The sequence below is a fragment of the Phalangium opilio genome, unplaced genomic scaffold (assembly GCF_054372755.1).
Source record: "Phalangium opilio isolate 3A_F unplaced genomic scaffold, DU_Popi_V2 ptg000090l_1, whole genome shotgun sequence".
NCBI lineage: Eukaryota > Metazoa > Arthropoda > Arachnida > Opiliones > Phalangiidae > Phalangium > Phalangium opilio.
In genome coordinates this window covers 4,526,646-4,554,324 of record NW_028324195.1, presented here as the reverse complement: position 1 = coordinate 4,554,324, position 27,679 = coordinate 4,526,646, and the positions used below count along the sequence as shown (strand labels likewise).

At 40.0% G+C, this 27,679-nt stretch overlaps 25 non-coding genes across 25 annotated transcripts; all 25 read right to left on the bottom strand.

Annotated features, from left to right (window-relative positions):
* Positions 1-709: 709 nt before the first annotated feature.
* On the bottom strand, positions 710-793 carry TRNAL-UAA (transfer RNA leucine (anticodon UAA)). Its single transcript has one exon. It is a non-coding gene; the product is annotated as a tRNA-Leu (tRNA).
* A 627-nt stretch (positions 794-1,420) lies between these two features.
* On the bottom strand, positions 1,421-1,504 carry TRNAL-UAA (transfer RNA leucine (anticodon UAA)). Its single transcript has one exon. It is a non-coding gene; the product is annotated as a tRNA-Leu (tRNA).
* Positions 1,505-1,657: 153 nt separating this feature from the next.
* On the bottom strand, positions 1,658-1,741 carry TRNAL-UAA (transfer RNA leucine (anticodon UAA)). Its single transcript has one exon. It is a non-coding gene; the product is annotated as a tRNA-Leu (tRNA).
* Positions 1,742-2,131: 390 nt separating this feature from the next.
* TRNAL-UAA (transfer RNA leucine (anticodon UAA)) lies at positions 2,132-2,215 on the bottom strand. The gene has a single exon. It is a non-coding gene; the product is annotated as a tRNA-Leu (tRNA).
* A 390-nt stretch (positions 2,216-2,605) lies between these two features.
* Positions 2,606-2,689, bottom strand: TRNAL-UAA (transfer RNA leucine (anticodon UAA)). The gene has a single exon. It is a non-coding gene; the product is annotated as a tRNA-Leu (tRNA).
* Positions 2,690-3,079: 390 nt separating this feature from the next.
* On the bottom strand, positions 3,080-3,163 carry TRNAL-UAA (transfer RNA leucine (anticodon UAA)). The gene has a single exon. It is a non-coding gene; the product is annotated as a tRNA-Leu (tRNA).
* A 153-nt stretch (positions 3,164-3,316) lies between these two features.
* TRNAL-UAA (transfer RNA leucine (anticodon UAA)) lies at positions 3,317-3,400 on the bottom strand. The gene has a single exon. It is a non-coding gene; the product is annotated as a tRNA-Leu (tRNA).
* Positions 3,401-3,790: 390 nt separating this feature from the next.
* TRNAL-UAA (transfer RNA leucine (anticodon UAA)) lies at positions 3,791-3,874 on the bottom strand. The gene has a single exon. It is a non-coding gene; the product is annotated as a tRNA-Leu (tRNA).
* Positions 3,875-4,264: 390 nt separating this feature from the next.
* Positions 4,265-4,348, bottom strand: TRNAL-UAA (transfer RNA leucine (anticodon UAA)). The gene has a single exon. It is a non-coding gene; the product is annotated as a tRNA-Leu (tRNA).
* A 153-nt stretch (positions 4,349-4,501) lies between these two features.
* Positions 4,502-4,585, bottom strand: TRNAL-UAA (transfer RNA leucine (anticodon UAA)). Its single transcript has one exon. It is a non-coding gene; the product is annotated as a tRNA-Leu (tRNA).
* A 5,783-nt stretch (positions 4,586-10,368) lies between these two features.
* TRNAL-UAA (transfer RNA leucine (anticodon UAA)) lies at positions 10,369-10,452 on the bottom strand. Its single transcript has one exon. It is a non-coding gene; the product is annotated as a tRNA-Leu (tRNA).
* A 153-nt stretch (positions 10,453-10,605) lies between these two features.
* TRNAL-UAA (transfer RNA leucine (anticodon UAA)) lies at positions 10,606-10,689 on the bottom strand. The gene has a single exon. It is a non-coding gene; the product is annotated as a tRNA-Leu (tRNA).
* A 153-nt stretch (positions 10,690-10,842) lies between these two features.
* On the bottom strand, positions 10,843-10,926 carry TRNAL-UAA (transfer RNA leucine (anticodon UAA)). The gene has a single exon. It is a non-coding gene; the product is annotated as a tRNA-Leu (tRNA).
* A 153-nt stretch (positions 10,927-11,079) lies between these two features.
* On the bottom strand, positions 11,080-11,163 carry TRNAL-UAA (transfer RNA leucine (anticodon UAA)). Its single transcript has one exon. It is a non-coding gene; the product is annotated as a tRNA-Leu (tRNA).
* Positions 11,164-11,316: 153 nt separating this feature from the next.
* Positions 11,317-11,400, bottom strand: TRNAL-UAA (transfer RNA leucine (anticodon UAA)). The gene has a single exon. It is a non-coding gene; the product is annotated as a tRNA-Leu (tRNA).
* Positions 11,401-11,791: 391 nt separating this feature from the next.
* On the bottom strand, positions 11,792-11,875 carry TRNAL-UAA (transfer RNA leucine (anticodon UAA)). Its single transcript has one exon. It is a non-coding gene; the product is annotated as a tRNA-Leu (tRNA).
* A 153-nt stretch (positions 11,876-12,028) lies between these two features.
* TRNAL-UAA (transfer RNA leucine (anticodon UAA)) lies at positions 12,029-12,112 on the bottom strand. The gene has a single exon. It is a non-coding gene; the product is annotated as a tRNA-Leu (tRNA).
* A 390-nt stretch (positions 12,113-12,502) lies between these two features.
* On the bottom strand, positions 12,503-12,586 carry TRNAL-UAA (transfer RNA leucine (anticodon UAA)). Its single transcript has one exon. It is a non-coding gene; the product is annotated as a tRNA-Leu (tRNA).
* An 8,767-nt stretch (positions 12,587-21,353) lies between these two features.
* On the bottom strand, positions 21,354-21,437 carry TRNAL-UAA (transfer RNA leucine (anticodon UAA)). The gene has a single exon. It is a non-coding gene; the product is annotated as a tRNA-Leu (tRNA).
* Positions 21,438-21,590: 153 nt separating this feature from the next.
* TRNAL-UAA (transfer RNA leucine (anticodon UAA)) lies at positions 21,591-21,674 on the bottom strand. The gene has a single exon. It is a non-coding gene; the product is annotated as a tRNA-Leu (tRNA).
* A 390-nt stretch (positions 21,675-22,064) lies between these two features.
* TRNAL-UAA (transfer RNA leucine (anticodon UAA)) lies at positions 22,065-22,148 on the bottom strand. Its single transcript has one exon. It is a non-coding gene; the product is annotated as a tRNA-Leu (tRNA).
* A 153-nt stretch (positions 22,149-22,301) lies between these two features.
* TRNAL-UAA (transfer RNA leucine (anticodon UAA)) lies at positions 22,302-22,385 on the bottom strand. The gene has a single exon. It is a non-coding gene; the product is annotated as a tRNA-Leu (tRNA).
* Positions 22,386-22,538: 153 nt separating this feature from the next.
* TRNAL-UAA (transfer RNA leucine (anticodon UAA)) lies at positions 22,539-22,622 on the bottom strand. Its single transcript has one exon. It is a non-coding gene; the product is annotated as a tRNA-Leu (tRNA).
* Positions 22,623-22,775: 153 nt separating this feature from the next.
* On the bottom strand, positions 22,776-22,859 carry TRNAL-UAA (transfer RNA leucine (anticodon UAA)). The gene has a single exon. It is a non-coding gene; the product is annotated as a tRNA-Leu (tRNA).
* A 400-nt stretch (positions 22,860-23,259) lies between these two features.
* On the bottom strand, positions 23,260-23,343 carry TRNAL-UAA (transfer RNA leucine (anticodon UAA)). Its single transcript has one exon. It is a non-coding gene; the product is annotated as a tRNA-Leu (tRNA).
* Between the last annotated feature and the right edge of the window lie 4,336 nt (positions 23,344-27,679).

Here is a 27,679-nt window from a genome sequence, read left to right as displayed (position 1 = left end):
TCAGATGTGGGGTTCGAACCCACGCCCTCATACGAGGATCAGAGCTTAAATCTTACGCCTTAGACCACTCGGCCACCCTGACACGATTTTAAACGTTTTCCTTGAAAATGAAGCTATAGTACAACACGAAAATACCTCTAGTATCTCTATGCCACATAAAGCCACTCACTTGTTGTCATTCTAGAGAAGCCTCTCCTGAGTATGAGATAAAAGTTATTAAAATGAAACAAATCGTTGTCAGAAGTGGGGTTCGAAACCACGCTTTCATACGAGTATCAGAGCTTAAATCTTACGCCTTAGACCACTCGGCCATCCTGACACGCTTTTAAACGTTTTCCTTGAAAATGAAGCTATAGTACAACACCAAAATACCTCTCGTATCTCTATGCCACATAAAGCCACTCACTTGTTGCCATACTAGAAAAGCCTTTCCTGAGTATGAGATACAAGTTATTAAAATGAAACAAATCGTTGTCAGAAGTGGGGTTCGAACCCACGCCCTCATACGAGGATCAGAGCTTAAATCGGACGCCTAAGACCACTCGGCCATCCTGACACGCTTTTAAACGATTTCCTTGAAAATGAAGCTATAGTACAACACCAAAATACCTCCCGTATCTCTATGCCACATAAAGCCACTCACTTGTTGCCATACTAGAAAAGCCTTTCCTGAGTATGAGATACAAGTTATTAAAATGAAACAAATCGTTGTCAGAAGTGGGGTTCGAACCCACGCCCTCATACGAGGATCAGAGCTTAAATCTGACGCCTTAGACCACTCGGCCATCCCGACACGCTTTTAAACGTTTTCCTTGGAAATGAAGCTATAGTACAACACCAAAATACCTCCCGTATCTCTATGCCACATAAAGCCACTCACTTGTTGCCATACTAGAAAAGCCTTTCCTGAGTATGAGATACAAGTTATTAAAATGAAACAAATCGTTGTCAGAAGTGGGGTTCGAACCGACGCTTTCATACGAGGATCAGAGCTTAAATCTTACGCCTTAGACCACTCGGCCACCCTGACACGATTTTAAACGTTTTCCTTGAAAATGAAGCTATAGTACAACACGAAAATACCTCTAGTATCTCTATGCCACATAAAGCCACTCACTTGTTGCCATTCTAGAGAAGCCTCTCCTGAGTATGAGATAAAAGTTATTAAAATGAAACAAATCGTTGTTAGAAGTGGGGTTCGAAACCACGCCCTCATACGAGGATCAGAGCTTAAATCTGACGCCTTAGACCACTCGGCCATCCTGACACGCTTTTAAACGTTTTCCTTGAAAATGAAGCTATAGTACAACACCAAAATACCTCTCGTATCTCTATGCCACATAAACCCACTCACTTGTTGCCATACTAGAAAAGCCTTTCCTGAGTATGAGATACAAGTTATTAAAATGAAACAAATCGTTGTCAGAAGTGGGGTTCGAACCCACGCCCTCATACGAGGATCAGAGCTTAAATCTGACGCCTAAGACCACTCGGCCATCCTGACACGCTTTTAAACGATTTCCTTGAAAATGAAGCTATAGTACAACACCAAAATACCTCCAGTATCTCTATGCCACATAAAGCCACTCACTTGTTGCCATACTAGAAAAGCCTCTCCTGAGTATGAGATAAAAGTTATTAAAATGAAACAAATCGTTGTCAGAAGTGGGGTTCGAACCCACGCCCTCATACGAGGATCAGAGCTTAAATCTGACGCCTTAGACCACTCGGCCATCCTGACACGCTTTTAAACGTTTTCCTTGAAAAGGAAGCTATAGTACAACACCAAAATACCTCCCGTATCTCTATGCCACATAAAGCCACTCACTTGTTGCCATACTAGAAAAGCCTTTCCTGAGTATGAGATACAAGTTATTAAAATGAAACAAATCGTTGTCAGAAGTGGGGTTCGAACCCACGCCCTCATACGAGGATCAGAGCTTAAATCTTACGCCTTAGACCACTCGGCCACCCTGACACGATTTTAAACGTTTTCCTTGAAAATGAAGCTATAGTACAACACGAAAATACCTCTAGTATCTCTATGCCACATAAAGCCACTCACTTGTTGTCATTCTAGAGAAGCCTCTCCTGAGTATGAGATAAAAGTTATTAAAATGAAACAAATCGTTGTCAGAAGTGGGGTTCGAACCCACGCCCTCATACGAGGATCAGAGCTTAAATCTGACGCCTAAGACCACTCGGCCATCCTGACACGCTTGTAAACGTTTTCCTTGAAAATGAAGCTATAGTACAACACCAAAATACCTCCCGTATCTCTTTGCCACATAAAGCCACTCACTTGTTGCCATACTAGAAAAGCCTTTCCTGAGTATGAGATACAAGTTATTAAAATGAAACAAATCGTTGTCAGAAGTGGGGTTCGAACCCACGCTTTCATACGAGGATCAGAGCTTAAATCTTACGCCTTAGACCACTCGGCCACCCTGACACGATTTTAAACGTTTTCCTTGAAAATGAAGCTATAGTACAACACGAAAATACCTCTAGTATCTCTATGCCACATAAAGCCACTCACTTGTTGTCATTCTAGAGAAGCCTCTCCTGAGTATGAGATAAAAGTTATTAAAATGAAACAAATCGTTGTCAGAAGTGGGGTTCGAACCCACGCCCTCATACGAGGATCAGAGCTTAAATCTGACGCCTTAGACCACTCGGCCATCCTGACACGCTTTTAAACGTTTTCCTTGAAAATGAAGCTATAGTACAACACCAAAATACCTCCCGTATCTCTATGCCACATAAAGCCACTCACTTGTTGCCATTCTAGAGAAGCCTCTCCTGAGTATGAGATAAAAGTTATTAAAATGAAACAAATCGTTGTTAGAAGTGGGGTTCGAAACCACGCCCTCATACGAGGATCAGAGCTTAAATCTGACGCCTTAGACCACTCGGCCATCCTGACACGCTTTTAAACGTTTTCCTTGAAAATGAAGCTATAGTACAACACCAAAATACCTCTCGTATCTCTATGCCACATAAACCCACTCACTTGTTGCCATACTAGAAAAGCCTTTCCTGAGTATGAGATACAAGTTATTAAAATGAAACAAATCGTTGTCAGAAGTGGGGTTCGAACCCACGCCCTCATACGAGGATCAGAGCTTAAATCTGACGCCTAAGACCACTCGGCCATCCTGACACGCTTTTAAACGATTTCCTTGAAAATGAAGCTATAGTACAACACCAAAATACCTCCAGTATCTCTATGCCACATAAAGCCACTCACTTGTTGCCATACTAGAAAAGCCTCTCCTGAGTATGAGATAAAAGTTATTAAAATGAAACAAATCGTTGTCAGAAGTGGGGTTCGAACCCACGCCCTCATACGAGGATCAGAGCTTAAATCTGACGCCTTAGACCACTCGGCCATCCTGACACGCTTTTAAACGTTTTCCTTGAAAATGAAGCTATAGTACAACACCAAAATACCTCCCGTATCTCTATGCCACATAAAGCCACTCACTTGTTGCCATACTAGAAAAGCCTTTCCTGAGTATGAGATACAAGTTATTAAAATGAAACAAATCGTTGTCAGAAGTGGGGTTCGAACCCACGCCCTCATACGAGGATCAGAGCTTAAATCTTACGCCTTAGACCACTCGGCCACCCTGACACGATTTTAAACGTTTTCCTTGAAAATGAAGCTATAGTACAACACGAAAATACCTCTAGTATCTCTATGCCACATAAAGCCACTCACTTGTTGTCATTCTAGAGAAGCCTCTCCTGAGTATGAGATAAAAGTTATTAAAATGAAACAAATCGTTGTCAGAAGTGGGGTTCGAACCCACGCCCTCATACGAGGATCAGAGCTTAAATCTGACGCCTAAGACCACTCGGCCATCCTGACACGCTTGTAAACGTTTTCCTTGAAAATGAAGCTATAGTACAACACCAAAATACCTCCCGTATCTCTTTGCCACATAAAGCCACTCACTTGTTGCCATACTAGAAAAGCCTTTCCTGAGTATGAGATACAAGTTATTAAAATGAAACAAATCGTTGTCAGAAGTGGGGTTCGAACCCACGCTTTCATACGAGGATCAGAGCTTAAATCTTACGCCTTAGACCACTCGGCCACCCTGACACGATTTTAAACGTTTTCCTTGAAAATGAAGCTATAGTACAACACGAAAATACCTCTAGTATCTCTATGCCACATAAAGCCACTCACTTGTTGTCATTCTAGAGAAGCCTCTCCTGAGTATGAGATAAAAGTTATTAAAATGAAACAAATCGTTGTCAGAAGTGGGGTTCGAACCCACGCCCTCATACGAGGATCAGAGCTTAAATCTGACGCCTTAGACCACTCGGCCATCCTGACACGCTTTTAAACGTTTTCCTTGAAAATGAAGCTATAGTACAACACCAAAATACCTCCCGTATCTCTATGCCACATAAAGCCACTCACTTGTTGCCATACTAGAAAAGCCTTTCCTGAGTATGAGATACAAGTTATTAAAATGAAACAAATCGTTGTCAGAAGTGGGGTTCGAACCCACGCCCTCATACGAGGATCAGAGCTTAAATCTGACGCCTTAGACCACTCGGCCATCCTGACACGCTTTTAAACGTTTTCCTTGAAAATGAAGCTATAGTACAACACCAAAATACCTCTCGTATCTCTATGCCACATAAAGCCACTCACTTGTTGCCATACTAGACAAGTTGGGAAAACCAAAATATTACCTCTCCGAGGAGGACTACTTACAAACTTACTTACCCAGATATGGAAATGTTTCTTTTTTTAAGAACAAATACTGAAGTTAAAATTTATGAAATATTAAAGCAGTATACAAAGCATAGCAAATATACTGTAAATCAGACGACATTTTACATCCAATAAGGATATACTTGTACACATTAAAATCATCCGATGGGGGAAAAACGGGAAATGAAGAGCTAAACCTTTGGAGGGATATTACCTTTACGTTTTTGTAAAGGCCGAATTTTCTACTCCTCAACTGTATACCCTCTATGTTCAAAGCCATATTCACAACAGGGTTGCCATGTAAACACTATCCTCTCGTTTCACCTCAACGATTTTCTTAGTTTGTCAACATGACTGTTAACGTTACATAACACCAAAGCTTATTTGTGGCTACACACACTGGAAGTAAATGCGCACCATAAATAGCATGAAAACACGAAGCGATAATCCGATTACGATCAGACCTTTCACTGGTCTGGGCTGCGTCCAGCAGAGCTCCCCAAAATGACAGCGGATTTTGGAAAACGGTTACCGGTGAGATCTGTCGTCATAGCTTTTTTCCGGTCATCGGTGTTTTAAAAATGACGCTGGCGCAATAAAGCGTGCAAGGTACCAAGGCTTAACAAAAATTGTAAGATAACATATTTAAAGAGATAGATAACAACGTCTTTTATAATTAAAATTAGAAAGTAACATGTCTCTTAAAATTCTCGCGTCATCAAATGGTTTCACGCCAATTAAATAGCTATAGTCCCATCAGAATCAGCAAGAGCTATTTGTATTAACTCCTCCATGTTTTTTCGCCAAGCTGAGAACTACGCGTTTTACGTCACGTTTTCCCAAAACCCGACTATTTTCTTTGAAGACCGCGCTGGCTCAGCGCTGAGCACCGTGACGTCAAATTCAAAAGCAAAATCCCGTCCTGTACGACACTGCTAACAGCGCTGAGCTCTGCTGAACGCGGCCCAGATATCCACCATGATTATAAAATCTAAGCCTAATTATTTAACAGTGTATTTAACTTTCGGCTCACTCTGAACCGTTAATGTCTCTGCATTACAGAAACGAAAACCAAATCCAAGCGTTTACTTTTTGGTTCACTAGGCCTATTGACAAATAAAAGTACTTTTGACCAATATCGTTGCGTTCGTTTTGAAATCACTATAGAAAGGATTATGCTATAAACAGATGTAGTATAGCTTAAGTAATATATAAACATCCATTTCAAATAACAATATTAAAAAACATTCTTTGAATATCAAAATGAAACAGAGCTTTAAAGCTACAAAAGTACTAAATGCATCGTAATTACGAAAAAGATTTCCACATATTCACTTTATATTATGAAAAAGTGAATATTAAGGTTCTGTAGGATTTCTTAACACATCAAAACAAAGCGAACTGCTAACTCGGCGCACTAGTGTGACAACGGACAGACACACACAGACAAAAAAATAGACTGCTTTTTAACTCTTTCCGTTTTAATTTTGAGTTTAGAAACAAGATTATCTTAAATATTAAAATAAATATAATTAATATTAAATATTTTCTTCGTTAGTTGTTCGCCTTATTGAGCGTTACATCGTCTTGATAAAGAACAATTAAACATTCTTGAGAGACTTGACTAATATTGGCGTTTAAAATGAAGCATACGCCGGTTGCTTCACCTTATTCTAATAGGTAGTATATAAGGATTTCGAATCGCAGCTATGGATAAGAACAGCGCAATTGCGTGAACCTTTGGTGGAAGCCCCGCCATTGGGAGGCCGGACGTTTCTCGTAACCCTGGCCGATCGCCGCGTATGTCTTAACCTTAAGGATGATGATGGAGTAGAAGCCAGGTGTGCAGACTGGTGTCCATGTGGGATGGACAAAGACTATGACCAGAAGATGGTGGTGTAGAAGCCAGGTGTACAGACTGGTGTCCATGAGGGATGGACAAAAACAATGACCAGAAGATGGTGGTGTAGAAGCCAGGTGTACAGACTGGTGTCCATGTGGGATGGACAAAAACAATGACCAGAAGATGGTGGTGTAGAAGCCAGGTGTACAGACTGGTGTCCATGTGGGATGGACAAAAACAAAGACGAGAAGATGGTGGTGTAGAAGCCAGGTGTACAGACTGATGTCCATGTTGGATGGACAAAAACAAAGACCAGAAGATGGTGGTGTTAGAAGCCAGTAAGTACAGACTGGTGTCTTTGTGGGATGGACAAAAGCAACGCCCAGAAGGTGGTGGTGTTAGAAGCCAGTGAATACAGATTGGTGTTCATGTGAAATGGACAATTGACTAGTCAGATGAAATAGTAGTGGCCAGTTGAATTGTGGATAGCCTCAAGTTTTGAATTTTCCGGGAACTGTGAATGCGGTCCGGAAATGGCGAACACATTTGCTTCGATTCGGAAACTGCGAACGCGGTCCCCTGGGGTGTAAGTCAATAACAACAGCCTGACACACACACACACACACACACACACACAGACATGCCTGTCGATTTTAGAACCTCTCCGTGACATACGTCACTCGGAGAGGTAATAAGCTGCTTTTTAACTCTTTCCGTATTAATTTTGAGTTGAGAAACAAGATCATCTTAAATATTAAAATAAATATAATTAATATTAAATATTTTCTTCGTCAGTTGTTTGCCTTATTGAGCGTTACATCGTTTTGATAAAGAACAATTAAACATACTTGAGAGACTTGACTAATATTGGCGTTTGAAATGAAGCATACGCCGGTTGCTTTTCCTTACTCAAATAGGTAGTATATAAGGGTGTCGAACTACACTTTAAAGCAAGAACAACCGCAATTGCGAAAACCTTTGGTGGACAACCCACCCTAGGGAGGCTAGACGTTTCTCGTAACCCTAGCTGATCGCCGCGAATGTCTTAAACCGAACGATGACGATGGAGTTAGAAGCCAATGAGACAGATTGGTGTCTATGTGGAATAGACGGAAGACCAGTAGATGGTGGTGTTTAGAAGCCAGTATGTACAGACTGGTGTCCAAGTGGAATGGACGAAGACCAGAAGATGGTGGTGATTAGAAGCCAGTGTGTACAGACTGGTGTCCATGTGGGATGGACGAAGACCAAGAGATGGTGGTGATTAGAAGCCAGCAAGTACTGGTGTCCGTGTGGGATGGACAAAGACCAGAAGATGGTGGTGTGAGAACTCAAGTAGAGGAGCCATTTCCGTGACTGTGAAATCAGTTCGGAAATGGCGAACACGTTTGCTCCGATTTGGAAACTGCGAACGCGGTCACGTGGGTGTAACAACAGACACACACACAGACAGACACACAGACAGACAGACAGACACACACGATCGTTACAGAACCTCTCCGTGACATACGTCACTCGGAGAGGTAAAAAAACACAACTTAAAACAATCACGGAGTATGGACGGAAGAATATAACCTTTGACCTTTTTGCATTGTGTTGCATTATACATTTTGTGGTTGATTTCCCGTATTATGAAAGACCAACCGTTTACGGTCATTTGAAAGAGAGCATGCGCTTGTCATTTATCCCAAAATTAACTTCACTACATTGAATTTGGTAACTAACGATATCAATAAAAAGCACTCGTCTCTACCCCCTACCGTATTTCAGAGAGTCACACACTTGAAACTTCATTTTATCATTTATTGCAAATCAAATATACAATTCTGTTTTAAATAACTAACGGTATCAATACTCGTTCTATATTAACTTTGAAACAAGAATGAAAATTTCTAAGCTATGATCCGATAACGATTAGCCCTTTCACTGATCTAATTGCTACCATGATGCTTTCTTCTATTATAAAATCTAAATCTGATTATTTAAACGTGTATTTAACTTTCGGCTCACTCCGAACCGTTATTGTCCCTTCATTACAGACACGATAAACAAAACCCAGAGTTTACTCCACCTCAGGTCTCAATTATTTACTCTTTGGTTCACGAAGCCTAATGCGGATCAAACTTGATTTACCCGACAGAATCCAGGCCATAGCTTTCGTCTTGAAATAACTAAACCAAGGATTATTCTATATACAGATGTAGTATAGCTTAAGTAATATATAAACAGCCATTTCAAATAATAATATTAAAAAACATCCTTGGAATATCAAAATGAAACAGAGCTTTAAAGCTACAAAAGTACTAAATGCATCGTAATTACGAAAAAGATTTCCACATATTCACTTTATATTATGGAAAAAGTGAATATTAAGGTTCTGTAGGATTTCTTAACACATCAAAACAAAGCGAACTGCTAACTCAGCGCACTAGTGTGATAACGGACAGACACACACAGACAAAAAAATAGACTGCTTTTTAACTCTTTCCGTATTAATTTTGAATTGAGAAAAGAGATTATCTTAAATATTAAAATAAATATAATTAATATTTAATATTTTCTTCGTTAGTTGTTCGCCTTATTGAGCGTTACATCGTTTTAAAAAAGAATAATTAAGCAACCTTGAGAGACTTGACTAATATTGACGTTTGAATTGAAGGATATGACTGTTGTTTCGACTTACTCAAATAGGTAGTATATAAAGGATTCGAATCGCAGCTGTAGATAAGAACATCGCAATTGCGTGAACCTTGGAGGAAGACCCCTCCATTGGAAGGCTAGACGTTTCTCGTAACCCTAGCCGATCGCCGCGTATGTCTTAACATTAAGGATGATGGTGGTGTTAGAAGCCAGGTGTACAGACTGGTGTTCATGTGGGATGGACAAAATCAAAGACCAGGAGATGGTGGTGTTAGAAGCCAGGTGTACAGACTGGTCTCCATGTGGGATGGACAAAAACAAAGACCAGAAGATGGTGGTGTTAGAAGCCAGGTGTACAGACTGGTGTCCATGTGGGATGGACAAAAACAAAGACCAAAAGATGGTGGTGTTAGAAGCCAGGTGTACAGACATGTGTCCATGTGGGATGGACAAAAACAAAGACCAGAAGATGGTGGTGTCAGAAGCCAGGTGTACAGACTGGTGTCCATGTGGAATGGACAAAGACGAGAAGGTGGTGATGTTTAGAAGCCAGTAAGTACAGACTGGTGTCCATGTGGAATGGGCGAAAGACTTGAAGATGGTGGTGTTTCGAAGCTAGTAAGTCCATGTGGGGAGGACAAATGAACAGAGTTGTTAGACAGGCAATGGAGTAATAGCGTGTAAGTGGAATACAATTTCCGGGACTGTAAATGCGGTCTGGAAATTGAATACACGTTTGCTCCGATTTGCAAACTGCGAACGCGGTCACGTGGGTGTAACAACGGACAGACACACAGACACACAGACACACAGACACGTCGAAATTAGAACCTCTCCGTGACATACGTCACTCGGAGAGGTAAAAAGCTTTTCCTGAGTATGAGATACAAGTTATTAAAATGAAACAAATCGTTGTCAGAAGTGGGGTTCGAAACCACGCTTTCATACGAGGATCAGAGCTTAAATCTTACGCCTTAGACCACTCGGCCATCCTGACACGCTTTTAAACGATTTCCTTGAAAATGAAGCTATAGTACAACACCAAAATACCTCTCGTATCTCTATGCCACATAAAGCCACTCACTTGTTGCCATACTAGAAAAGCCTTTCCTGAGTATGAGATACAAGTTATTAAAATGAAACAAATCGTTGTCAGAAGTGGGGTTCGAACCCACGCCCTCATACGAGGATCAGAGCTTAAATCTGACGCCTAAGACCACTCGGCCATCCTGACACGCTTTTAAACGATTTCCTTGAAAATGAAGCTATAGTACAACACCAAAATACCTCCCGTATCTCTATGCCACATAAAGCCACTCACTTGTTGCCATACTAGAAAAGCCTTTCCTGAGTATGAGATACAAGTTATTAAAATGAAACAAATCGTTGTCAGAAGTGGGGTTCGAACCCACGCCCTCATTCGAGGATCAGAGCTTAAATCTGACGCCTTAGACCACTCGGCCATCCTGACACGCTTTTAAACGTTTTCCTTGAAAATGAAGCTATAGTACAACACCAAAATACCTCCCGTATCTCTATGCCACATAAAGCCACTCACTTGTTGCCATACTAGAAAAGCCTTTCCTGAGTATGAGATACAAGTTATTAAAATGAAACAAATCGTTGTCAGAAGTGGGGTTCGAACCCACGCCCTCATACGAGGATCAGAGCTTAAATCTGACGCCTTAGACCACTCGGCCATCCTGACACGCTTTTAAACGTTTTCCTTGAAAATGAAGCTATAGTACAACACCAAAATACCTCTCGTATCTCTATGCCACATAAAGCCACTCACTTGTTGCCATACTAGAAAAGCCTTTCCTGAGTATGAGATACAAGTTATTAAAATGAAACAAATCGTTGTCAGAAGTGGGGTTCGAACCCACGCCCTCATACGAGGATCAGAGCTTAAATCTGACGCCTAAGACCACTCGGCCATCCTGACACGCTTTTAAACGATTTCCTTGAAAATGAAGCTATAGTACAACACCAAAATACCTCCCGTATCTCTATGCCACATAAAGCCACTCACTTGTTGCCATACTAGAAAAGCCTTTCCTGAGTATGAGATAAAAGTTATTAAAATGAAACAAATCGTTGTCAGAAGTGGGGTTCGAACCCACGCCCTCATACGAGGATCAGAGCTTAAATCTGACGCCTTAGACCACTCGGCCATCCTGACACGCTTTTAAACGTTTTCCTTGAAAATGAAGCTATAGTACAACACCAAAATACCTCCCGTATCTCTATGCCACATAAAGCCACTCACTTGTTGCCATACTAGAAAAGCCTTTCCTGAGTATGAGATACAAGTTATTAAAATGAAACAAATCGTTGTCAGAAGTGGGGTTCGAACCCACGCTTTCATACGAGGATCAGAGCTTAAATCTTACGCCTTAGACCACTCGGCCACCCTGACACGATTTTAAACGTTTTCCTTGAAAATGAAGCTATAGTACAACACGAAAATACCTCTAGTATCTCTATGCCACAAAAAAGCCACTCACTTGTTGCCATACTAGAAAAGCCTTTCCTGAGTATGAGATACAAGTTATTAAAATGAAACAAATCGTTGTCAGAAGTGGGGTTCGAACCCACGCCCTCATACGAGGATGAGAGCTTAAATCTGACGCCTTAGACCACTCGGCCATCCTGACACGCTTTTAAACGTTTTCCTTGAAAATGAAGCTATAGTACAACACCAAAATACCTCCCGTATCTCTATGCCACACAAAGCCACTCACTTGTTGCCATACTAGAAAAGCCTTTCCTGAGTATGAGATACAAGTTATTAAAATGAAACAAATCGTTGTCAGAAGTGGGGTTCGAACCCACGCCCTCATACGAGGATCAGAGCTTAAATCTGACGCCTTAGACCACTCGGCCATCCTGACACGCTTTTAAATGATTTCCTTGAAAATGAAGCTATAGTACAACACCAAAATACCTCCCGTATCTCTATGCCACATATAGCCACTCACTTGTTGCCATACTAGAAAAGCCTTTCCTGAGTATGATATACAAGTTATTAAAATGAAACAAATCGTTGTCAGAAGTGGGCTTCAAACCCACACCCTCATACGAGGATCAGAGCTTAAGTCTGACGCCTTAGACCACTCGGCCATCCTGACACGCTTTTAAACGTTTTCCTTGAAAATAAAGCTATAGTACAACACCAAAATACCTCCCGTATCTCTATGCCACATAAAGCCACTCACTTGTTGCCATACTAGAAAAGCCTTTCCTGAGTATGAGATACAAGTTATTAAAATGAAACAAATGGTTGTCAGAAGTGGGGTTCGAACCCACGCCCTCATACGAGGATCAGAGCTTAAATCTGACGCCTTAGACCACTCGGCCATCCTGACACGCTTTTAAACGTTTTCCTTGAAAATGAAGCTATAGTACAACACCAAAATACCTCCCGTATCTCTATGCCACATAAAGCCACTCACTTGTTGCCATACTAGACAAGTTGGGAAAACCAAAATATTACCTCTCCGAGTCAAGAGGTCTAATACTACAAACTTATTTACCTAGATATGGAATTATTTCTCTTTTTTGAAGTAAAAATTTACGAATTATTGAAGCAGTATTCCAAGCATAGCGAATATGCAGTAAAGCAGACGACATTTTACATCCAATAAGGATAAATATCGGACACATGGAAATCAGTTAATGGGGAAAAGAACAGGAAATGAAGTCTACGCTTATATTCTGATAGCTACATTCACAACTGGTTTACAGTGTAAACACTGTCGTCTCGCCTCACCTCAACAATATTCTTGGTTTGCCAACATGAATGTTAACGTTAAATAACACCAAAGCTAAATTGTAGCTAGACGCACTAATAGTCAATGCGCACCATAAAGAGAATAAAAAGTCTGTAGCTACTACCCGTTTACCATTAGCCCTTTTATTATTCTAATTGCCACCACGATCTTTTCTTCTATTATAAAATCTTAACCTGATTATTTAAGAGTGTATTTAACTTTCGGCTCACTCTGAACCGTTGATGAGACTCTCTTCATTCATCAAAGCCCAAAGTTTGCTTCACCTCAGGCCTCAATTATTTACTCTTTGTTTCACTAAGCCTATTGCGGATAATACTTGACATACCCGCCGGAGTCTACGTCTTAGTTTTCTTCATGAAATCACTAAACCAAGGATTATTCCATATACAGTTGTAGTATAGCTTAAGTAATATATAAACAGCCATTTCAAATAACAATATTAAAACAAATCTTTGGAATATCAAAATGAAACAGAGCTTTAAAGCTACAAAAGTACTAAATGCATCATAATTAAGAAAAATATTTCCACATATTCACTTTATATTATGGAAAAAGACAGCGGAATATGGAAATTTTACCGGTGAGCTCTGTCGTTTTATAAATGACGCTAGCGCAATAAAGCGTGCAATGTACCAAGGCTTAACAAAAATTGTATGATAACATATTTATAGAGAAAGATAACAACTTTTTTAATTAAAATTAGAAACTAACATATCTCTTAAAATTCTCGCGTGATCAACTGGTTTCACGCCAATTAAATAGCTGTAGTCCCATAGAGCTATTTGTATTAATTCCTCCATGGTTGTTTCGCCAAGCTGAGAAATACGCGTTTTACGTCACGATATCCAAAGAGCCGACTATTTTCTTTGAGGACCGCGCTAGCTAAGCGCTAAGCACCGTGACGTCAAAATTCAAAAACAAAATCCCGTTATGTAGGACACTGCTAACAGCGCTGGGCTCTGCTGAACGCGGCCCAGATTTCCACCATGATTATAATATCTAAGCCTAAAGTGTATTTAACTTTCGGCTCACTCTGAACCGTTAATGTCTCTGCATTACAGAAACGAAATCCAAACCCAAGCGTTTACTTTTTGGTTTGCCTATTGACAAATAAAAGTTCATTTGACCAACATAGTAGCGTTGTGCTTGTTTTCACTTTAGAAAGGATTATGCTATAAACAGATGTAGTATAGCTTAAGTAATACAAAAACATCCATTTTAAATAATAATATTAAAAAAATCTTTGGAATATCAAAATGAAATAGAGCTTTAAAGCTACAAAAGTACTAAATGCATCATAATTACGAAAAATATTTCCACATATTCACTTTATATTAAGGATAAAGGGAATATTGTGGTTCTGTAGGATTCCTTTACACATCAAAACAAAACGAACTTCTAACGCAGCGCACTACTGTAACAACGGACGGACACACACAGACAAAAACATAGACTGCTTTTTAACTCTTTCCGTATTAATTTTGAATTGAGAAATAAGATTATCTTAAATATTAAAATAAATATAATTAATATTTAATATTTTCTTCGTTAGTTATTCGCCTTATTGAACGTTACATCGTTTTAAAAAAGAACAATTAAACATTCTTGAGAGACTTGACTAATATTGGCGTTTGAAATGAAGCATACGCCGGTTGCATTACCTTACTCAAATAGGTAGTATATAAGGGTGTCGAACTACAGCTAATAGCAAGAACAACCGCAATTGCGAAAACCTTTGGTGGCGATCCCACCTTAGGGAGGCTAGACGTTTCTCGTAACCCTAGCTGATCGCCGCGAATGTCTTAAACCCAACGATGACGATGGAGTAGAAGCCAGGTGTACAGACTGGTGTCCAAGTGGAATGGACGAAGACCAGAAGATGGTGGTGATTAGAAGCCAGTATGTACAGACTGGTGTCCGTGTGGGATGGACGAAGACCAAAAGATGGTGGTGATTAGAAGCCAGTATGTACAGACTGGTGTCCATGTGGGATGGACGAAGACCAAAAGATGGTGGTGATTAGAAGCCAGTAAGTACAGATTGGTCTCCATGCGGGATGGACGAAGACCAAAAGATGGTGGTGATTAGAAGCCAGTAAGTACAGATTGGTCTCCGTGTGGGATGGACAAAAACCAGAAGATGGTGGTGTGAGAACTCAAGTAGAGGAGATTTTTCCGTGACTGTGAAAGCAGTTCGGAAATGGCGAACACGTTTGCTCCGATTTGGAAACTGCGAACGCGGTCACGTGGGTGTAACAACAGACACACAGACACACAGACACACAGACAGACACACACACACACACACACGTCGAAATTAGAACCTCTCCGTGACATACGTCACTCGGAGAGGTAAAAAGACAGCGGATTAGGGAAATGTTTACCGGTGAGCTCTGTCGTCATAGCTTTTCTCCGGTCATCGGCGTTTTATAAATGACGCTAGCGCAATAAAGCGTGCAAGGTACCAAGGCTTAACAAAAATTGTATGATAAAATATTTATAGAGATAGATAACAACTTTTATAATTAAAATTAGAAACTAACATTTCTCTTAACATTCTCGCGTGATCAACTGGTTTCACGCCAATTAATTAGCTATAGTCCCATAGCGCTATTTGTATTAATTCCTCCACGTTATCCAAAAGCCGACTATTTTCTTTGAAGACCGCGCTAGCTAAGCGCTAAGCACCGTGACGTCAAAATTCAAAAACCCGTTATGTAGGATACTGCTAACATCGCTGGGCTCTAATGAACGCGGTGCAGATTTCCACCATGATTATAATATCTAAGCCTAAAGTGTACTTAACTTTCGGCTCACTCTGAACCGTTAATGTCTCTGCATTACAGAAACGAAATCCAAACCCAAGCGTTTACTTTTTGGTTCACTAGGCCTATTGACAAATTAAAGTTCATTTGACCAACATAGTAGCGTTGTGCTTGTATTCACTTTAGAAAGGATTATGCTATAAACAGATGTAGTATAGCTTAGGTAATATATAAACATCCATTTTAAATAATAATATTAAACAAAATCTTTGGATTATCAAAATGAAATAGAGCTTTAAAGCTACAAAAGTACTAAATGCATCATAATTACGAAAAATATTTCCACATATTCACTTTATATTAAGGATAAAGGGAATATTATGGTTCTGTAGGATTTCTTTACACATCAAAACAAAACGAACTTCTAACGCAGCGCACTGCGGCACTAGTGTAATAACGGACGGACACACACAGACAATAACATAAACTGCTTTTTAACTCTTTCTGTATTAATTTTGAATTGAGAAACAAGATTATCTTAAATATTAAAATGAATATAATTAATATTTAATATTTTCTTCGTTAGTTATTCGCCTTATTGAACGTTACATCGTTTTAAAAAAGAACAATTAAACATTCTTGAGAGACTTGACTAATATTGGCGTTTGAAATGAAGCATACGCCGGTTGCATTACCTTACTCAAATAGGTAGTATATAAGGGTGTCGAACTACAGCTAATAGCAAGAACAACCGCAATTGCGAAAACCTTTGGTGGCGATCCCACCTTAGGGAGGCTAGACGTTTCTCGTAACCCTAGCTGATCGCCGCGAATGTCTTAAACCCAACGATGACGATGGAGTAGAAGCCAGGTGTACAGACTGGTGTCCAAGTGGAATGGACGAAGACCAGAAGATGGTGGTGATTAGAAGCCAGTATGTACAGACTGGTGTCCGTGTGGGATGGACGAAGACCAAAAGATGGTGGTGATTAGAAGCCAGTATGTACAGACTGGTGTCCATGTGGGATGGACGAAGACCAAAAGATGGTGGTGATTAGAAGCCAGTAAGTACAGATTGGTCTCCATGCGGGATGGACGAAGACCAAAAGATGGTGGTGATTAGAAGCCAGTAAGTACAGATTGGTCTCCGTGTGGGATGGACAAAAACCAGAAGATGGTGGTGTGAGAACTCAAGTAGAGGAGCCATTTCCGTGACTGTGAAAGCAGTTCGGAAATGGCGAACACGTTTGCTCCGATTTGGAAACTGCGAACGCGGTCACGTGGGTGTAACAACAGACACACAGACACACAGACACACAGACAGACACACACACACACACACACGTCGAAATTAGAACCTCTCCGTGACATACGTCACTCGGAGAGGTAAAAAGACAGCGGATTAGGGAAATGTTTACCGGTGAGCTCTGTCGTCATAGCTTTTCTCCGGTCATCGGCGTTTTATAAATGACGCTAGCGCAATAAAGCGTGCAAGGTACCAAGGCTTAACAAAAATTGTATGATAAAATATTTATAGAGATAGATAACAACTTTTATAATTAAAATTAGAAACTAACATTTCTCTTAACATTCTCGCGTGATCAACTGGTTTCACGCCAATTAATTAGCTATAGTCCCATAGCGCTATTTGTATTAATTCCTCCACGTTATCCAAAAGCCGACTATTTTCTTTGAAGACCGCGCTAGCTAAGCGCTAAGCACCGTGACGTCAAAATTCAAAAACCCGTTATGTAGGATACTGCTAACATCGCTGGGCTCTGCTGAACGCGGTGCAGATTTCCACCATGATTATAATATCTAAGCCTAAAGTGTACTTAACTTTCGGCTCACTCTGAACCGTTAATGTCTCTGCATTACAGAAACGAAATCCAAACCCAAGCGTTTACTTTTTGGTTCACTAGGCCTATTGACAAATTAAAGTTCATTTGACCAACATAGTAGCGTTGTGCTTGTATTCACTTTAGAAAGGATTATGCTATAAACAGATGTAGTATAGCTTAGGTAATATATAAACATCCATTTTAAATAATAATATTAAACCAAATCTTTGGATTATCAAAATGAAATAGAGCTTTAAAGCTACAAAAGTACTAAATGCATCATAATTACGAAAAATATTTCCACATATTCACTTTATATTAAGGATAAAGGGAATATTATGGTTCTGTAGGATTTCTTTACACATCAAAACAAAACGAACTTCTAACGCAGCGCACTGCGGCACTAGTGTAATAACGGACGGACACACACAGACAATAACATAAACTGCTTTTTAACTCTTTCTGTATTAATTTTGAATTGAGAAACAAGATTATCTTAAATATTAAAATGAATATAATTAATATTTAATATTTTCTTCGTTAGTTATTCGCCTTATTGAACGTTACATCGTTTTAAAAAAGAACAATTAAACATTCTTGAGAGACTTGACTAATATTGGCGTTTGAAATGAAGCATACGCCGGTTGCATTACCTTACTCAAATAGGTAGTATATAAGGGTGTCGAACTACAGCTAATAGCAAGAACAACCGCAATTGCGAAAACCTTTGGTGGCGATCCCACCTTAGGGAGGCTAGACGTTTCTCGTAACCCTAGCTGATCGCCGCGAATGTCTTAAACCCAACGATGACGATGGAGTAGAAGCCAGGTGTACAGACTGGTGTCCAAGTGGAATGGACGAAGACCAGAAGATGGTGGTGATTAGAAGCCAGTATGCACAGACTGGTGTCCGTGTGGGATGGACGAAGACCAAAAGATGGTGGTGATTAGAAGCCAGTATGTACAGACTGGTGTCCATGTGGGATGGACGAAGACCAAAAGATGGTGGTGATTAGAAGCCAGTAAGTACAGATTGGTCTCCATGCGGGATGGACGAAGACCAAAAGATGGTGGTGATTAGAAGCCAGTAAGTACAGATTGGTCTCCGTGTGGGATGGACAAAAACCAGAAGATGGTGGTGTGAGAACTCAAGTAGAGGAGCCATTTCCGTGACTGTGAAAGCAGTTCGGAAATGGCGAACACGTTTGCTCCGATTTGGAAACTGCGAACGCGGTCACGTGGGTGTAACAACAGACACACAGACACACAGACAGACACACACACACACACACACGTCGAAATTAGAACCTCTCCGTGACATACGTCACTCGGAGAGGTAAAAAGACAGCGGATTAGGGAAATGTTTACCGGTGAGCTCTGTCGTCATAGCTTTTCTCCGGTCATCGGCGTTTTATAAATGACGCTAGCGCAATAAAGCGTGCAAGGTACCAAGGCTTAACAAAAATTGTATGATAAAATATTTATAGAGATAGATAACAACTTTTATAATTAAAATTAGAAACTAACATTTCTCTTAACATTCTCGCGTGATCAACTGGTTTCACGCCAATTAATTAGCTATAGTCCCATAGCGCTATTTGTATTAATTCCTCCACGTTATCCAAAAGCCGACTATTTTCTTTGAAGACCGCGCTAGCTAAGCGCTAAGCACCGTGACGTCAAAATTCAAAAACCCGTTATGTAGGATACTGCTAACATCGCTGGGCTCTGCTGAACGCGGTGCAGATTTCCACCATGATTATAATATCTAAGCCTAAAGTGTACTTAACTTTCGGCTCACTCTGAACCGTTAATGTCTCTGCATTACAGAAACGAAATCCAAACCCAAGCGTTTACTTTTTGGTTCACTAGGCCTATTGACAAATTAAAGTTCATTTGACCAACATAGTAGCGTTGTGCTTGTATTCACTTTAGAAAGGATTATGCTATAAACAGATGTAGTATAGCTTAGGTAATATATAAACATCCATTTTAAATAATAATATTAAACAAAATCTTTGGATTATCAAAATGAAATAGAGCTTTAAAGCTACAAAAGTACTAAATGCATCATAATTACGAAAAATATTTCCACATATTCACTTTATATTAAGGATAAAGGGAATATTATGGTTCTGTAGGATTTCTTTACACATCAAAACAAAACGAACTTCTAACGCAGCGCACTGCGGCACTAGTGTAATAACGGACGGACACACACAGACAATAACATAAACTGCTTTTTAACTCTTTCTGTATTAATTTTGAATTGAGAAACAAGATTATCTTAAATATTAAAATGATAATAATTAATATTTAATATTTTCTTCGTTAGTTATTCGCCTTATTGAACGTTACATCGTTTTAAAAAAGAACAATTAAACATTCTTGAGAGACTTGACTAATATTGGCGTTTGAAATAAAGCATACGCCGGTTGCTTCGCCTTATTCAAATAGGTAGTATATAAGGGTGTCGAACTACGGTTAAAAGCAAGAACAACCGCAATTGCGAAAACCTATCGTGGACAACCCACCCTAGGGAGGCTAGACGTTTCTCGTAACCCTAGCTGATCGCCGCGAATGTCTTAAACCAAACGATGACGATGGAGTAGAAGCCAGGTGTGCAAACTGGTGTCCATGTGGGATGGACAAAAACAAAGACCAGAAGATGGTGGTGTAGAAGCCAGATGTACAGACTGGTGCCCATGTGGTATGGACAAAAACAAAGACCAGAAGATGGTGGTGTTAGAAGCCAGTGTGTACAGACTGGTGTCCATGTGGGATGGACAATGACCAGAAGATGGTGGTGTTAGAAGCCAGTATGTACAGACTGATGTCCATGAGGGATGGACAAAAACAAAGACCAGAAGATGGTGGTGTTAGAAGCCAGTGTGTACAGACTGGTGTCCATGTGGGATGGACAATGACCAGAAGATGGTGGTGTTAGAAGCCAGTGTGTACAGACTGGTGTCCATGTGGGATGGACAAAGACCAGAAGATGGTGGTGTGAGAACTCAAATAGAGTAGCCATTTCCGTGACTGTGAAAGCAGTTCGGAAATGGCGAACACGTTTGCTCCGATTTGGAAACTGCGAACGCGGTCACGTGGGTGTAACAACAGACACACACACAGACAGACACACAGACACACAGACACACAGACACACACGATCGTTACAGAACCTCTCCGTGACATACGTCACTCGGAGAGGTAAAAAGCCTTTCCTGAGTATGAGATACAAGTTATTAAAATGAAACAAATCGTTGTCAGAAGTGGGGTTCGAACCCACGCTTTCATACGAGGATCAGAGCTTAAATCTTACGCCTTAGACCACTCGGCCACCCTGACACGATTTTAAACGTTTTCCTTGAAAATGAAGCTATAGTACAACACGAAAATACCTCTAGTATCTCTATGCCACATAAAGCCACTCACTTGTTGCCATACTAGAAAAGCCTTTCCTGAGTATGAGATACAAGTTATTAAAATGAAACAAATCGTTGTCAGAAGTGGGGTTCGAACCCACGCTTTCATACGAGGATCAGAGCTTAAATCTTACGCCTTAGACCACTCGGCCACCCTGACACGATTTTAAACGTTTTCCTTGAAAATGAAGCTATAGTACAACACGAAAATACCTCCCGTATCTCTATGCCACATAAAGCCACTCACTTGTTGCCATACTAGAAAAGCCTTTCCTGAGTATGAGATACAAGTTATTAAAATGAAACAAATCGTTGTCAGAAGTGGGGTTCGAACCCACGCCCTCATACGAGGATGAGAGCTTAAATCTGACGCCTTAGACCACTCGGCCATCCTGACACGCTTTTAAACGTTTTCCTTGAAAATGAAGCTATAGTACAACACGAAAATACCTCTAGTATCTCTATGCCACATAAAGCCACTCACTTGTTGCCATACTAGAAAAGCCTTTCCTGAGTATGAGATACAAGTTATTAAAATGAAACAAATCGTTGTCAGAAGTGGGGTTCGAACCCACGCCCTCATACGAGGATCAGAGCTTAAATCTGACGCCTTAGACCACTCGGCCATCCTGACACGCTTGTAAACGTTTTCCTTGAAAATGAAGCTATAGTACAACACCAAAATACCTCCCGTATCTCTATGCCACATAAAGCCACTCACTTGTTGCCATACTAGAAAAGCCTTTCCTGAGTATGAGATACAAGTTATTAAAATGAAACCAATCGTTGTCAGAAGTGGGGTTCGAACCCACGCTTTCATACGAGGATCAGAGCTTAAATCTTACGCCTTAGACCACTCGGCCATCCTGACACGCTTTTAAATGATTTCCTTGAAAATGAAGCTATAGTACAACACCAAAATACCTCCCGTATCTCTATGCCACATAAAGCCACTCACTTGTTGCCATACTAGAAAAGCCTTTCCTGAGTATGAGATACAAGTTATTAAAACGAAACAAATCGTTGTCAGAAGTGGGGTTCGAACCCACGCCCTCATACGAGGATCAGAGCTTAAATCTGACGCCTTAGACCACTCGGCCATCCTGACACGCTTTTAAACGTTTTCCTTGAAAATGAAGCTATAGTACAACACCAAAATACCTCCCGTATCTCTATGCCACATAAAGCCACTCACTTGTTGCCATACTAGAAAAGCCTTTCCTGAGTATGAGATACAAGTTATTAAAATGAAACAAATCGTTGTCAGAAGTGGGGTTCGAACCCACGCCCTCATACGAGGATCAGAGCTTAAATCTGACGCCTTAGACCACTCGGCCATCATGACACGCTTTTAAACGATTTCCATGAAAATGAAGCTATAGTACAACAACAAAATACCTCCCGTATCTCTATGCCACATAAAGCCACTCACTTGTTGCCATACTAGAAAAGCCTTTCCTGAGTTTGAGATACAAGTTATTAAAATGAAACAAATCGTTGTCAGAAGTGGGGTTCAAACCCACACCCTCATACGAGGATCAGAGCTTAAGTCTGACGCCTTAGACCACTCGGCCATCCTGACACGCTTTTAAACGTTTTCCTTGAAAATAAAGCTATAGTACAACACCAAAATACCTCCCGTATCTCTATGCCACATAAAGCCACTCACTTGTTGCCATACTAGAAAAGCCTTTCCTGAGTATGAGATACAAATTATTAAAATGAAACAAATCGTTGTCAGAAGTGGGGTTCGAACCCACGCCCTCATACGAGGATCAGAGCTTAAATCTGACGCCTTAGACCACTCGGCCATCCTGACACGCTTGTAAACGTTTTCCTTGAAAATGAAGCTATAGTACAACACCAAAATACCTCCCGTATCTCTATGCCACATAAAGCCACATAAAGCCACTCACTTGTTGCCATACTAGAAAAGCCTTTCCTGAGTATGAGATACAAGTTATTAAAATGAAACAAATCGTTGTCAGAAGTGGGGTTCGAACCCACGCTTTCATACGAGGATCAGAGCTTAAATCCTACGCCTTAGACCACTCGGCCATCCTGACACGCTTTTAAATGATTTCCTTGAAAATGAAGCTATAGTACAACACCAAAATACCTCCCGTATCTCTATGCCACATAAAGCCACTCACTTGTTGCCATACTAGAAAAGCCTTTCCTGAGTATGATATACAAGTTATTAAAATGAAACAAATCGTTGTCAGAAGTGGGGTTCAAACCCACACCCTCATACGAGGATCAGAGCTTAAGTCTGACGCCTTAGACCACTCGGCCATCCTGACACGATTTTAAACGTTTTCCTTGAAAATAAAGCTATAGTACAACACCAAAATACCTCCCGTATCTCTATGCCACATAAAGCCACTCACTTGTTGCCATACTAGAAAAGCCTTTCCTGAGTATGAGATACAAGTTATTAAAATGAAACAAATCGTTGTCAGAAGTTGGGTTCGAACCCACGCTTTCATACGAGGATCAGAGCTTAAATCTTACGCCTTAGACCACTCGGCCACCCTGACACGATTTTAAACGTTTTCCTTGAAAATGAAGCTATAGTACAACACGAAAATACCTCTAGTATCTCTATGCCACATAAAGCCACTCACTTGTTGCCATACTAGAAAAGCCTTTCCTGAGTATGAGATACAAGTTATTAAAATGAAACAAATCGTTGTCAGAAGTTGGGTTCGAACCCACGCTTTCATACGAGGATCAGAGCTTAAATCTTACGCCTTAGACCACTCGGCCACCCTGACACGATTTTAAACGTTTTCCTTGAAAATGAAGCTATAGTACAACACGAAAATACCTCTAGTATCTCTATGCCACATAAAGCCACTCACTTGTTGCCATACTAGAAAAGCCTTTCCTGAGTATGAGATACAAGTTATTAAAATGAAACAAATCGTTGTCAGAAGTGGGGTTCGAACCCACGCTTTCATACGAGGATCAGAGCTTAAATCTTACGCCTTAGACCACTCGGCCACCCTGACACGATTTTAAACGTTTTCCTTGAAAATGAAGCTATAGTACAACACGAAAATACCTCCCGTATCTCTATGCCACATAAAGCCACTCACTTGTTGCCATACTAGAAAAGCCTTTCCTGAGTATGAGATACAAGTTATTAAAATGAAACAAATCGTTTTCAGAATTGGGGTTCGAACCCACGCCCTCATACGAGGATGAGAGCTTAAATCTGACGCCTTAGACCACTCGGCCATCCTGACACGCTTTTAAACGTTTTCCTTGAAAATGAAGCTATAGTACAACACCAAAATACCTCCCGTATCTCTATGCCACACAAAGCCACTCACTTGTTGCCATACTAGAAAAGCCTTTCCTGAGTATGATATACAAGTTATTAAAATGAAAAAAATCGTTGTCAGAAGTGGGCTTCAAACCCACACCCTCATACGAGGATCAGAGCTTAAGTCTGACGCCTTAGACCACTCGGCCATCCTGACACGCTTTTAAACGTTTTCCTTGAAAATAAAGCTATAGTACAACACCAAAATACCTCCCGTATCTCTATGCCAGTAGTATAGGGCTACAGTTCGTACCACGGTAGAGGTATAAAGTAGGTGCGTGGGAACTGGGTCACTGGGTCATGGGAACTGGGTCATGGTAACTGGGTCATGGGAACTGGGTCATGGGAACTGGAGCGTGGGAACTGGAGCACGCCGCCGCCGCCGCCGCGGTGAATCTTCGCGAGTTCCCCGCGAGTTCCTTCCCCCCTCACCCCCGCGGGGTTTACCGCGCGCGCCGCGAGTTCCTTCCCCCATTTTAACTTCGCGCGTGGCGCTAGTTTCGTACTATTCAATTCCAGGAAAAATTCTATTGTTAAATTTTTACTATTTACTGAGATTTTATACTGAGACTATCCCTTTAGTTTTTTATCCTGAGACTGTCCTTTTAAAGAATTAAGAGGTGTTTTCCCTCGGTAACATCAAACCTTAACCTTTCTGTTTTCATACCTTGCGTGTGACTAATCAGTAATAGGGATTATTTATTCAACAACACGAACTGGCTATAATACGTTTTATTCAATGCCTTCAAATATATATCAGTTTAGTTTTTAAATCATTTACATCGTTTACAATGTAGTTGTAAAGAAATGGTTCATCAATAGGTAGATTAGTACCAAAATCTTTGCGAAACTTTTCAATGACATTATCGTAGTTAATTACTTTTAAAGCTTTCACTAGGTTTTTTTCGACCCTTTCGTTCCAGTCAGTTTCTTCGGACTCGCACATAATATCGTGGGCTATTTTGTTTTGGCAAGAGGTATTGTCGCAGCATTGGGTCATCTCCAATAAGATTTCCGTTACGTTTTTCAGAATCGCTTCTCTCATAGTTTCAACGGCTCTTGTTTTTTCGTGTAGCTCTAAGTCTATGAGGGCTTTAATTTTCTTCAAATAATCCCAACTAGATTGGTTAAAGGAAATGCCCCCGCTTGTAGCGTACAAAATGTTGTATTTTTCTCGACATCCTCTCGTGTATTTTCTAATGTCAAATATATGACCTTTCCGGTTTACGAAGCATTCTAGCTTTAAATTGGTAGTAGTTGGATGTAGCCAGACGGAAAACCTCGGCGAATTTCCTTTGAAGAAAGCGTCGATTTCGTTGGAAAACTCCCAAATATTAGACCAAACGTGTTTCTTTAATGATATTTGTACACGAGTGTCGGTACGTCTAAAATATACCTTTGGGGTCGTGACATTACCAACCCAAACTTCTACTTTCTCCGAAATATTGTGAACTTGGTTCATTTTAAAGCGGTTAAGAAATGACGAATTCGACGTTGAGTTCCTACCTAATATAGTTTTTCCTCAAAGTTCAGGTGATCTCCAAAAAAGAGTAATACGAATGACGTCATATCTAATTCAACCAATCAATGCGCCTATATTATAACTGTTCGACGAATGACGTCTATTATAACAGTTCGACGAATGACGTCATATTTGCCTTAAGTTTTACTCTAATGATACAAACGTTTTTATTGTTACATTGGGACTATTTGTTACAAACTTCTATTGTTTAAGTTAGATTTTTTTTTTATAAGCATTTTCTAATGGCATAGAATTAAGGCGATATTTACAAAGTCACGTACTGTTCTTGTGGAATATTTACAAGTCAGCTATATAAAATATAAATGGAAAGACCTTTGTTTGTATTAAGAAGTGCTAAGCTTATTGGCTGACTTAACCATCTGGGTAGAAGGTTTAAAAAACTAACCAATTACAAATTATGTACTAGAACGTTTATAGCACGTGATTTTACTGTTACAAGCACTTCTTGGAATCGGATGTTTCTTAGAAATCAGCTAAAGACGGTCATTTAGAGGTCTTACCAAGTTATCTAAAATTTCAATAGAAAAATGGTCAAAATTTTTTAAAAAAGGCTTTTTGTTTTCAACTTGGTTTAAAGTTTTTGATGAAAATGATTTTAAGTACGAGTGCAAAATATAATTTGTGTGGATATAGTGGTTTCAAGCGTGTAATTTTCGAGTAAAAAACCACGTTTGTTTTTGTGATCATCAACTTAAATAAGGAATACATATATTCACATTGAAAGGTAACATTTTTTGCTATATTTAAATTAGTTTTGGGGTGCCTAGTGTTTGAAATGTGCACTTTAATAAATTTCAAGAAAAATATTCTAAAAGTGAACTATCGTTATGAGTTATAAACGTGCCAGGGTGTTAGCCACTAAAATAAAATCAATATACATGACAAAAATGGGTAATGAACGAAAAATAAACGAACTCCTCCTCCTCTTCATTTAAATTAGCAATGCGTATAGAGCTTCATCTATTTAGTTGTCTTAAACGGCAGAAAATCCAACCCTTTTCTTATGAAACAAAAGTCATACCATCCTGTTAACTGGAAATGGTAGCTGTAAAATCCTTTCGCTAGGAATGCGAGATGTAAAACCCTTTTCTCTAGAAATGAAAACAATGTATCTGACTGAGAATTTAAGTTTATTATACTACAATTTACAATAAATAAATAAAAAAATTAATGTAAAAAAGATACACGAGCCACTTTAGTATGAGTTACCTCTTCTTGGTCTCTAAATGTAAATGATCTACGATTGCTAATAGTATGCCAGCCGGTATTATGCGAACAAAATTCCTCACTATACATATTAAATAAAGGTTTTTTTATGCAATTACTACAGAAACTTTTCTGAACGTCCCAAATTACTTCTACCATCATGTCGTCTCGATGCACTACTGTATGAGTTTTTACCGCTAGATATTTCGTATTTGGTTCGTCCATATCGCTAAAAAAGACAAAACAGTCTCTGCAAACTCTACGTTGGCATTTCCTTTCACCTTTTCTCCATGTTTTTAAAAAATAGTCATATTCTATGTGGTGGTACCCATCCAATAAAAAGAAAGGGATGGTAACTCTATTCCTTTGCGTAGCTTGAAATTGAGCAAAAGTCAAGCGATTATCCACTTCGAATTCAATTTCTGATTCTGTGATCCAAAGCCAATTTGGCATTTCTTCGGGGTATAGATCCTCTTCGCCCAGGTTCCCTCGTTCACCAATAGCTGCTTTCCAAAATACCTGTTCAGATACTCCCCAAAGTTGGCGTGGAATTGTTTTC